This window comes from Protopterus annectens, chromosome 8.part0 (genome assembly GCF_019279795.1).
Source record: "Protopterus annectens isolate FY-2018-M chromosome 8.part0, PAN1.0, whole genome shotgun sequence".
Lineage (NCBI taxonomy): Eukaryota > Metazoa > Chordata > Ceratodontiformes > Protopteridae > Protopterus > Protopterus annectens.
The window spans coordinates 157,872,966-157,886,302 of NC_056741.1; positions in this window are offsets into that span (position 1 = coordinate 157,872,966).

Genomic DNA, 13,337 nt, shown 5'->3' on the forward strand with positions numbered 1-13,337 from the left:
AGGAACTTTTATTGGACCAAAACAAATAAAATCAATAAAACAAGATTTCCTTCGTCACTTCATTAAGAGCTTCCATTAGATAAAACCATATTGAGTCATTCTGCATTTAAATTCATCATTTTCACCATTCATAAACAGCAATCCACACACCTTCAAAAATCAATCAGTCAGGGCTTCAGATTCATGTTATTTACACCCGCAACATAACAAGTAGTTCTCCTGCAAAACATACATTTGACCCTCAAAAAAATTAACATTAGAAGTTAACATAACATATTTATATACATAAGTTCACCTTTCTAGTGCTTTTAACTTTAATATACTAGAAATTGAAACTTAGGTTCATAGGTTCATACCAGGCTATCTGCCCTGGGGCAATTATAAGCCTAGGCCGATTCTGTATGGCTTACGCCACCCCTTGATTTGAGTATACTGTGCCCTTTTTAAGGTTTAGTTTACTGTGCCTCTGTCTAATAGTGACACGGGAGTAATCCCTGGGACAAACCTACGATCCCCCATCCACTTATCGAGATTCTTCTTGAAGAGATTCAGTGAGGTGCTCTGCCTCACATGAACTGGAATTCTATTCCAGAGCGAAGGGAGCCTCTGGGTTATGAACCTGTCCCTCCAGCAAGTTCTATTTATTTCTGTGCTGAGGTTCAAGTCCCTCGAGCGTGTGGCTCTAACGGATTTAGATTTACTGAGGTGGAGCATGTCCATTAATTCTGGATTTGACATAGCTTTGTATGTCAGGCATAGATCGCCTCGAAGTAGGCGGTATGCAACTGAGTAGAGCTGGAGTTTTTTTAACTGAGCAGCATATGGCATCTGTTCGAGACCCTTGATCCTCTTGGTGAGATACTTTTGGGGTATTTCTAATTGCTGCAGGTGTCGGGTAAGGTACATCCCAAAAGGGGCATTGTATTCTATGACGGGCCTGATGAGGGATGAATAAAGGGGCACGATTACCTCTCTTGATCTAGATGTGAAACCCTTCGTGATGAGGTGGGCTATGTAGAAGGTCTTTCTAACCACTTTGGCAATGTGGTTTTCAAAGGAGAGATTGCTATCAATGTGGGTCCCCAGGTCCCTAATAACTTTCTCTGTACTTAATGGGTTTCCACCTATGTGGTAATTTGTGGGCACATTGTTTTTGCCAAAGGGTATGACTATACATTTTTTGGCATTTAGCTTTAAACCATGGTGCTGGCATCAGTTATCTGTCTCTGTGAGACCTTTTTGAAGGATGTTTGTGTCAGCTGGAGAGTTGATTATGGTGCCCAGTTTGCAGTCGTCTGCGAACTTGGTGAGCCATAGTCCTCCCACGTTTGCCTGTACCTTGGAAAAGTATATACCGAACAAGAGTGGTCCCAGGACAGAACCCTGTGGGACGCCACTTGTGACCGGTTTCGAGTCTGACATGGCTCCAGCAACTCTCACCCTGTGGGTTCTGTCTTTGAGCCAGTTTGCGACCCATCTTGTGACATAGGGGTTTATATTTAAGCTGGATAGCTTATCTATGATGCCCGAGTGGGGTATTGTGTCAAATGCCTTTGCAAGGTCCAAATAGGCTGTGTGGACTACCTTCCCTTCATCTATGGCTATGGTGACTGTTTCAAAGAAGTCAACCAGGTTCAAAAGGCAGGATCTGCCCTTGACAAAGCCGAACTGGGTAGGATCTAGTGTCTGTATGTCCCCAATGTCTTTGTTTATGAGCTCCATGATGATCCTCTCCATAGCCTTGCAGACTAAGCTAGTCAGGCTTATGGGCGATAGTTTCCAGGGTCCGTAGAGGCTCCACCTTTGTGGAGTGGGACCACTGTTGCTGTACGCCATTGTGTGGGCACATATCCTGTAGTGAGGCTGAGACTGTATAGCTGTTTTATTTGAGGGATTAGTTCCTCTTGTAGTTCATGTAGGACGCAACCTGGGACGCCATCTGGTCCCATGGAAGCAGTGTTTTTTGCTTTGGAGAGGGCAGCCTTCACCTGAGCATCTGAGATGTTTGGGAGGCAGCCCTCTGCTAGGATAGATACTTGCTCTTTTGGGGTGGAGGGGGTGGAGAAGTCTGCACTGAACCTGTCTGCCAGGATATTGGCGATGTCTGTGGGTTCAGTGTATTTTTTGTCATTTAGAATCAACTCAGAACAAGTCTGGGAGTTGCATCCCAGGTTTCTAACATAACTGAAAAAAGCCTTATGATTGTCTTTGGTGTCCTGTGCAATTTTTCTCTTGAAGCTGGCCTTGGAGGATTTTATGAGGGATCGTAATTTTTTGCTAGTACTGATCAGAGATGCCTTCCCTATTAGGGATTTTGCTCTGTCATGTAGTAGCTTCCTCCTTCTGTTGTACAGTTTATTTATGGCAGGGGTCCACCAGACTGGATGCCTGCCTTTGGATGATTGGGTCTTGGTTTTGTTTGGGATAGCATGATCCATGCATTCCTGGAGATGTCCGTAGAATGCATTTATATAGGATTCTGCAGTTTGGGCTGTAGTTTCCACTGGCCCTGGGGCCTTGAAGGACTCCACTTTGGTTTTGAGAAGTGAGAAGTTTGCTTTTGAGAAGTTTTTCACTGTGGTTTTCTGGGCTGGGGGTGGGGTCGGGATGTGGACATCCAGTGAAATTAATTTATGGTCTGATCTTACCAATGAGGGATATACTTCTGGTGTGGAGCATAGAGTCCCCATGTTGGTAATGATCAGGTCTAGTATGTTGTCCCCTCTTGTGGGAGTGGTGACTAGTTGTTCCATAGCATTTGAGTTTATAATTTCCAGGAATCTTTGGGCTAAGGTGCTGGGGCTTGAGTAGTGCTCCCAGTCAATGTTTGGGTAGTTGAAGTCGCCCAATATAATGGTGTTCGGAGAGATCTTCATGTTCTCAAATGTTTTCAGGAAAGCCGAATGGGATTCCTGACTTTGAGAGGGTGGTCTGTAGGATGCTATAAACTGAAAAGCAGTCTTGCCCACTGTTAGTTGCACATGGATGGTCTCCGATACTTCGTGCAATGCCACTAACCTGGAGGTGTGGATATCCTTGATAAATATGGAAACTCCCCCTCCTTTTGTGGTTCAGTCCGGGTTTTGGGGCTGAAAAGCATGATATGAGGTATAGCCTGGTAGTGCTGGGGTGCTCTCTGGAGCCTTGAACCAGGTTTCTGTCACTGCACAGATATCGATGTTCTCCATACTGAGGAGAGCTTTGAGTGCGTGCATCTTGAGGTTAAGACTTCTGGTGTTTAGCAGCATTACCCTTAGTTTCTTGTTCCTTGTGCTGTCTATGGGGGTGGGTTTGACTTTTGAGCCTTGCCTAAAAAAGGCACTATGGGGGAGGCAAGAGCCTTTGCCATTATCCAAAAGCCCAGTGGTGACAGGTGCAAGCCGTCCCTAGCGAAGCAATGTGGCTTGTCGAGCATGTCATCCCAGGCTGACAGACACTGGATCCCCTTTGAATGACACCAAAATTTTAGCCAATTGTTAAAATCGATCATTTTGTCTTTGTACTGTGGCATCATTCTAGGTGAGGGTAAGATGCTGCTCAAGGTCAGGGTCATACCAGCCTGGGCTACATAATCAGAGAGCTCCTCTATGTCTCTTTTCATGTAGTCCAGGGAGGTACGTCTCAGGTCATTCACACCAGCATGTACAATGACTGAGTCATATTTGTATTTGCTTTGGAGTGACCTGAGTGCTTGCGTTATGTGTCGGATCCTAGCACCCGACAGGCAGCTCACTGTGACCTTCTCTTTATTCAGCCGTCAGTGTGTCTGACAATAGAGTCACCTATAACAAGAGTATCAGGTGTGTTATTCAGCCTTAAGGGCTGTGGCTGCTTGGCACACTGACTTTGTGGGTTATGTGTTGTGTGTGTTTTGTTTTGAGGTAGCGTTTGCTTGGATGTCTGCTTTGGAGGTCTCTGTTGCTTAGGTAGATTTTTATTTAGAGTCTCCGAGTATGTTTTTGTGTATTTATGTGTTTGGTTCGCTGATGTGGTGGGACTATGTGATACTGGAATTGTGTTGTGTGAGGTTACCTTCTCCTCCTGACTGGTTACACCAGTTTTGAGATGAGAGAGCTCAGCCTCCAGTTTGGCTAAATAGTTGCATCTCTCACATATATTTGAACCTGTTTGGAGGAGGAGAGGGTTGTCCGTGTACATGAGACAGTTGTAACATTGCCTCAAAATTCCCAGATTCACCAGCTGGACTGGAGAGGAAACCATTGACTGACTTTTGGACATGCTAGAGTAATAGGAAAACTGAATTTAAGACGGACCAATAGAGGACAAGGTAATCGTAGAGAGTATAAGAGTAAGTAGTGCTTATGGTTTAATAGTGCTAACTTGTAGGATTACTTAATTGGACCAGTGAAGGGCCTTAGAATGAGAATATGGTGTTTAAATTGAGAGATAGAGCAGTTCTAAGGGAAAAAGTGAAGAGCAGACTTTGTGGAGCCAGGAATAGTTTAAACCCAATTAGGTGGCGCTGCCCGCTGTTGCGCTATGCTCAAAAATGCAAAACCGCAAAAGAGGGTTTTAAGAGAGGAAGATGAAAGAGTTTTGGAATTGACCCAAAATGGCCAATAAAACTACAGTTTCAAGTCAGTAACCACTCCCACAGGGGCAGGCAGGCTGCTCAATGTTTTTCACTGCCACTGATCAACAGAGAGACTTTCCTTTAGCCCAAGCAAAAAATGGCCTCACAGAAACTTACAAACAGTTCAAGAACAGCAAGCCTGTAACTGAACTTTTTAAATCTCAGAAAAGTGGGAAAAAAGCAAGATTTTTTTTTTTTTGTTTTTTCAGAGATAGCAGAGGTTAACAAGTATCAACAAGTTGTAACAGTGCAGTAAATGACCCCACACAAGAGTGCTAGGCCAAAGACAGATAAAATGCAAGTTTTGAGAAAAAAAACGATTTTAAAAATAAGTGCAAACAGGAAATTCAGTAAACAGCTCTAGGTTGTGCTCTAAATACAGTTACTAATGCAGAAATCAAATTTAACAAGCCAGAAAATGCTCAAAATAGGTGGCTATGCAGAAAGACTTAGCAAATAAACAGAGGAAAAATACTTAAAGTCTCAAAAGTGGCTCCTTTCTTCTCTCAGCGTTTTCTCCTCTTGGTGGGTGCTTCACCAACAGCCAACAAGCCTGAAAAGACGCCAAGACCATGAGGCAACCAGGTTTTAAGAGAGGAAGATGAAGGAGTTTTGGAATTGACCCAAAATGGCCAATAAAACTACAGTTTCAAGTCAGTAACCACTCCCACAGGGGCAGGCAGGCTGCTCAATGTTTTTCACTGCCACTGATCAACAGAGAGACTTTCCTTTAGCCCAAGCAAAAAATGGCCTTACAGAAACTTACAAACAGTTCAAGAACAGCAAGCCTGTAACTGAACTTTTTTAAATCTCATTTATACTGGGCCACGATGTTGCATTTAAACGTAACTGCCAAACTCACTTTGTATAAGTAGTAGCATCCATCACCCACTTCATTCATAAATAAAGCTTCCAGTATAGTAAACCTAAAACTATGTCCTGGATATTCCAAGCCATGTCTGGCCAGTGTGTTTGTATCTTTCTTTTGTTTTATGTCCCTCAGATGCTCATAAATATGATTATTTAACTTTTTATTGTTTTTCCCAATATAAAAGCAAGAACAAAAGGAACATAAAGTGCAATACACCAACCTGTCCGTATTGCATGAACATTTCCCATGCAGAGTAATCTTTACATTATTAATGTTAATCTCTTTTATTTCCAAAATGAACTTACAATATGAACAAAAAACATATCTTTTCATTAATCCTTCCATATATCATCCTTTTTCTGTTCAGAAATATTCTTCATATTCTTCCCTTTCCTATAAACAATAAAGGGTTTTCCCCCACAAAATTCCTCATTTCTCTTTCATCATTTAAAATTCCCCAATTTTTATAAAACAATTTTGATAAAAACATCGTCATTACAGAAAGTTGTGATAAAAGCACTTTTAGAACTTACCATATTATCATAATTCATCTGTGTTTGCCCAATTCCTGTTTCTATTTCTGTTACAGCCCTCTCATTTACCTCAGTTTGTTCCCTTTGGAACAAATTATGGTGGGCAAAGGAAGGTGAAAATGTTGTATTTAAATACAGAATGACTCAGCAGATTTTATCTGATGAAGTCTCTTAATGAAGTGACAAAAGAACTTATGTTATTGATTTTCTTTATTTTGGTCAAATAAAAGTTCCTTTTAATGATATTACAAACAGTTAAGTGTTTTCCTACCACATCATTCAGTGTCCACTGGCACAGCCAAGTTGTTGTTGTTTCACATAGTTTGTGGCTTGGATTTTCTTCTGTTTGGCTTCTTGTATTTGTGAACATGGTGACCGACAGATCTTAAACTGTTCCTTCAAACAATTCCATGCAATAATTTTATCAGTCCATGGAGAATTTAATTTACTAATTCAGAAATTAACCTAACGGATAGATCATAATGAATAGTTATCTCACACCCTTACAAAACAGACTGATGAAATGACTCACGGGAGCCAACAGGACAGTGGAATTCTATGTGCCCAGCCTGGTAGGAATTTGTTAACATCAGATGTGCAACAATACCTGACTGGAATATTATTGGTTGAATTAGACCAGGTCAGTAGCACATCACCTCTCTCAACAAGTAATAATACTAATGATAGTAGAGGTTATAATCCACCTATTTTAAATTACTGGTTAGATGCAGGGATATCTTTAGAGAACAAGCCTGTAATAGACAATAATAGTTTGGATGAGAAATTAACAGAACTGGATTATAAATTATTCAAAATTAAGAAATTACAATTGGACAATGACTATTTTTCAGAATGTATCGAACTGAATATTGTTCCTAAATGGCTACAAATGCAGCGATACCCACCTGGTTTAATCACTGATTCACCCTTTCATAAAGGGCTTTTGGAGTTGTTTAATAAGCATGTTATTGAATATAGGGAGTTGGTTATAAGGTATAATGAGAAAATCATTGAGGCTGTTAGTAGGGAAGTGTCACAATTGGATATAATGATTTTGCAAGACCCTGAATATCCGAACATGAGATTTGAATATGTTTGCATATATAAGAGTATTGAGGAACAATTAATAAGTATTAGAAATTGGAAGCTTAAGAAAATAAAGAAGGACAAACAAGACTATGGAGACAATACAGCATACCCCCAACCACCACCATCACAGGAGTGGGGGAAAACTTTGTAACTTCTAATCTTAATAATAATGAAGATTTTTTTAGACAGGGAAGAATTCCACAAACTCAGATGCTCAGAACGTCTGAGGAGCAAGAACAAAGACCAAACAAATCAGTGGAACAACCAACAGAATTCAGTCCTCCCCAAGGGTGGTGGATACAACAGGAGATGGAGAGGGAACCAGAGGGGGGGCGGGTCCAGAAACAGGATGAATTGAGTTTGGCAACAGTAACTGGGACAGGTGGTAAACCTGTTCAATTGCCACCTTGTATTATTGTGACCAATAAAGGAAAAGACATTAAAATATTTAATTATTCCTCTATAGATTTTGGCACAAATTGTTGTGAACTATTTGTGAAGGGGTTAACCTTTATTCCTAGTAGTTTCTTGGACATTGCAAATATTTTGATTGAGTTGAAACAATATACAAGAAAATTGAATTTGAATATATGAGAAATGAATGTTACTATAAAACCACTCCATATGTCCAGCATTTTTAACCCCCAGTACATCCAGGCTTAAAGGCATTTGAAAGGCTATGTGAATTAGATATCCATAACCTTGATTTAGAAGGAGGTTGTATAAGAACAATTTGGAAAAAAGTGAGATTTTATGTTTGGAAAGACTTAAAAAAGACCATGGAATTAGAATTATGAAGCCCAATAAAGGGGGAGGGCTGATCATAATGAATAAGGATGATTATTCCAGGAAAATTAGAGAAATCCTTCACAGGTGAACATATGATTTAACATCTCTTAATGAATTAAATGGGCCTATTGATATATTGGGGTGATTTGGAAGATTTTTTCCATAGAAGATTTAAATTTCTATTGAGGAATACAATTTTTAATTGCATCTTATCTTTTGACCTTGATGATATTTGGGTTATCTAAGTTACATCAAGAGATGGCATTACTGCCCATGTAACCTATAGTAGATGCAAGGGATTTGATAACCCAACCTATAGCAAACTTTATTGATATCAAATTGAAAGGTTTTCTCCAGGACAAAATTAACATTTGTAAAGATTCCCTGGATTTTATGAATAAAAGTAACAAAATATCTTTTGATGATGATATAATATTTTTGACAATTGATCTAAAAGACTTTTATACGGTCATCCCCCATGAGACAGCAGTCCAATGGTTTTGTGAATTTCTTTTGGATAAGAATATTCCCTAGGTAAAAGTCAACATGTTTGAATATTTGATGGATATTGTGTTAAAAAATAATTTTATCTTGTTTGAAGGTGAATACTTTCTTCAGAAAAAAGGAGTAGCTATGGATTCATTGTGTGGGGGTTTATATTCTGATATCATTATGATCCAATTGGAGAAGAAATCTTTGTTCAATTCACCCTTTTGTATATACTGTAATTTTTACATATATTTTTGGATGATCTATTCATCCTTTGGAAGGGACCCATTGAGAGTATAAACTAATTCATCAATTACATTATACACTCTATGTCATTCCTATCTTTTACACATATAGTAAGTCAAGATCAAATTTCTTATCTAGATGTATTATTGAAAAAAGATAGAATTAACAATAGGTATATTTCTGAGATATTTAGGAAGAAAACATATTTGAACAGTTTCCTTCACTATACAAGTGCTCACCCCTTTAAACAGAAGTGAGCTGTCATTAAAGGTCAATTTGTTAGGGCAGCAAGGATGGTGAGCATTTTTTAATCTTTTCTCAATGAATGTGAATTATTAAAAATATGTTTTTAAAAAGAATTTACCCTCTTGGAATGATTAGGGAGATCATGATAGAGGTAATAAATAAAAGAGAGGAAAAATATTGTAAACTAATTCTGAATAATGAAAGGCCTGATGGATTGGCAGACCATCTCCAAAGGGAACAAATTGAGCTAAATGAGAGGGCTGTAACAGAAATAGAAACAGGAACTGGGCAATTACAGATGAATTATGACAATATGGTAAGTTTTAAAAGTGCTTTTATCACAACCTTCAGTTAACGACAGTGTTTTTATCAAAAATATTTTGATAAAAAATTGGGGAATTTTAAATGATGAAAGAGAAGTGCGACTTTTGTGGGGGGAACCCTTATTGTTTATAGGAAAGGGAAGAATATTTGAACAGAAAAAAGGACAATATATGGAAAGATTAATGTAAAAATATGTTTTTTTGTTCATATTGTAAGTTTATTTTGGAAATAAAAGAGATTAACATTACTAATGTAATGATTACTCTGCATGGGAAATATTCCTGGAATATGAAGAGGGTGGTGTATTTCACTTTAAGTTCCTTTTGTTCTTGCTTTTATAGCAGGAAAACCAATGGAAAGTTAAAGAATCATATTTATGACATCTGAGGGACATAAATCAAAAGAAAGATACAAACGCACTGGCCAGACATTGCTTGGAATACCTAGGACATAGTTTTAGGTTTATTATACTGGAAGCTTTATTTAAGAATGAAAGAGGGGGGGGGAGTGTGCATGCTACTACTTGAACAATGTGAGCTAGTTTGGCAGTTACGTTTAAATGCAACATCCCGGCCCTGTCTAAATGATCAAATTTCAGTTTCTAATATATTAAAGTTAAAAGTACTAGAAAGGTGAACTTATGTATATAAATATGTTAATAATGTATGTTAATTTCTGATTTTATTTTTTTTTGATGATCAAATGTATGTTTTACAGCAGAATTGCTTGTTATGTTAGAAGTGTAAATAATGTGAATCTGAAGCCCTGATTGGTTGTTTTTTGAGGGTGTGTGGATGGAGGGTGAAAATGATGATTTAAATGCCGAATGACTCAGTATGTTTTAATCTGAAGTCTCTTATGAAGTGATAGAAGCTCTTATTTTATTGATTGTATTTGTTTTGGTCAAATAAAAGTTCCTTTTACTGATATTACAAATGGTTAAGTATTTTTCTATTGCATTATTCAGTGTCCACTGGCACAGCCAATTTCTTGTTGTTTCACTTAGTTTGTGGTTTGGATTTTCTTCCACTGGTGACTTGCTTCTTTCTAGAGATGGACTACCCAATTCCATCTTTCTGGGTCCTATCTGTGAGCCAGCTGGCTATCCATCAGCTGACAAAAGGGTTTGTACCTAACTGAATGGAGTATTATGCCAAATGCTTTGACCAGGTCAAGGTAGGCAGTGTGAACCATTTTGGCCTCATCCATTCCTTTGGTGATCTTATCAAAGCATTACTTTCCCTTGATGAAACCAGACTGGGTTGTGTCCAGTGTTTGGAGGTTTCCTATGTCATTATTGATCATCAGCCCCCTTTCATCATCAGCCCCCTTTATTGGACCATCACTCTTTTTTTCTCTCAAATTTCTGTTTGCCTCCCCTTCTAACCATCTATTTTTTCTGTCTCTTGCTACCTTTAGCTGACCTCCTATAATCCTGCTACCTTTGCATTTCATCACTATCCTGTTTCCCCCCTCTCCTTTTCCAACTGGATACTCCCGACCTTTACTAAGTCCATAATACTTGTACCAAACAGATAATATACTTTTCCCACTTTCTGTCTACCTTATTTTCTGCCTTTTCCTTATCTTTAACTACATAATTACCTGTTAAACTTCCAACCTGCTCTTTTAACACTTTATATTAACAGATTTCTTGCTTTTGCTAATACCTAATTTGTTATCATGACTACTGACTAATGATATTTTTTAACTTGACTAATGATATTTTTTAACTTTACTTTGTATTTTAGATACTGGAGCTTATCTCCTTAGCCCCTTAACTGAACTTTGTTTGTCATCTACTCAGACTAGTCCAGGAAAACTGTATATTCATTTGTATTTTGCCTCATTACATTATGTTAGTGTTAGTTTAGTAATGTTTTCGTAAACTGTATTGTCTTATTCTGATAGTGGAGCTTTTCTCCTCGGGCCTCTGCTGAAAATGGACATGTATCCAGCCAGACTAGTCCGGTTAACAAATGTAAAATAAAATAAAAAATAAATCATTTCCATGATCATTCTTTCCATGGATTTTCATGTGATATTAGTGAGACTTATGAGTCTGTAGATTCAAGGTTATATACATGACCCACCATTCTGAGCAGGGATGACAGTTGCTGTTCTTCATTCTTGAGGCACAGAGCCAGTTTGGAGGCTATAGTTAAATAGTGATTCCAGAGGGCCTAATAGGTCATGTTTCATGTTATTTAGAAGGCATCTCTGATGTTATCTGAGCCCATTGGTGCAGTGTTCTTGGCCTTAAAGAGAGGATTGAGGACCTTCTCCCTTGTGATAGTAGAGGGAGTCATATTTGATGGTATTTCCTGAGGGGATGCTGGGGAAGAGGGGGGGAAACTAGACCAGAATTTGTTGGTCAGGAGGTTTGCTATATCAGTATAGGTGGCTCCATTTACAATGAGCTCTGCACACAGTTGTGCATTGCCTTTGAGGTTGCGAACATAGCTAAAGCATGCTTTGTGGTTGTCCTTGGCCTGGGAGGCCAAACTTGTCTCAAATTTGGTTTTGGTAGGCTTTATTTGTCCTCTGAGTTGTTTATTTACTTTGATGAAAATGCTTTTATCCTGAATTGTGCTACACCTCCTAATCTGTGCCATTATTTTCTTTCTTCTGTTATATAGCCTATTGATGCTGTGATTCTAGCAAGGTGGCTTGTTTTTTGAGTTAGTTCTGTATTTATTCTGGGTGGGTAGAGCCACCTCTATTCAGCTATTAACAAGCTTGCATAGAGTTTCTGTGAACAGTTTCACATAGGCTGCAGTGCTCTCATAGTTTAGGGAGACTTGAAATTTTACTAGGTTATCACTTAATACTAGGAAGGTAGCCATAGAGTAGCTCCTCAACATTCCAGAGATAGCTGGGGTTCTGAGCTTTATTTTTACCTCAAAGGAGACCATTTTGTGGTCTGACCTAACCAGACAGGACATTACACTAGCGGGTGTGCAGCTCTCTCTATTAATAGTGAGGACTAGATCCAGTAGGTGTCCATCCCTGGTCAGCTTACTGATAATCTGGACCAGGGAATTTGTGTTTACAAAATCCAGAAATCTCTGTGCCTGTACATTTGATGTTATATATGATTCCCAGTTAATGGTGAGGTAATTAAAGTCACTAATGAATATGGTACCAGGTCATAGAGGGAGACCTATAACTTTGCATTGAGGAGTTATGGGATTTCATCTATGGTGATTTGAATGTGAAGAAGCTCAGAAGGACCTGGAAAGTCAGGACTGGTGACAGCACCTCCACTATGAGACATCTTACATGAGGGTCTAATACAGAAAAATGGGATCTATATTAGAAGACCGAATGTTTAGGTGATCGAACACCTAAACATCGATCTTCTAATATTGAAAGCAAAAAATGGCGAACGGCCAATTTAAGGCAGGGAAAGATTTCCCTTAGCTGTTCGTCGGAGTTTGCTATTTCCCTAATATTGAGTGATCTCTGAGTTGGTATATTTAGTTAGGGGGTGTGGGGGGGTGTGGGAGCAAAGTCCCCCACTTAATGTTGATGTAAAGCAATGTTTTTTGTGTTGTGGCCGAGGGACGTGTTTCCCCGGGACATTCGACATTGTGCAGTTTGATATTAGAAGATCAATGTTTAGGTGTTCGATCGCCTAAACAGTCGGTCTTCTAATATAGACCCGAAAAATGACTGGTGCCAAAGTCATGGATTAAAACTCTATTCCATGAAATGTATTATACTGCCTTTTGGGAAAACTGCAACCCAGGCTAATTACTCCACTGATAATATGCCCTTAAGAGCTGAGCCAGTAGTCAGGGATCTGCAAACATATGTAAAATATAATCTGGCCTTTGACCAACATGTGGCCAAAGTAGTGAGAAAATCATTCTATGTCACTCAAATTATAAGTAAGGGCATAGCATCTATGTCCAAGGAGGTCATATTACCACTTTATTCGGCCCTTATAAGACCCATCATTGAGTGTAATGCATTCTTTGGCATGTACCTGACCAGACATATGCAACAGCTGAAACATCCACAAGGGATCCTAAGCAGGAGAATCCAGGGTATAAACACGTCTTATATGGAACAGCTTAAATCTCTTTCTATATACTCGGTCTCCTACAGGTTAATGACAGGCCATCTATGCCTGGCATACAAGACATCCATG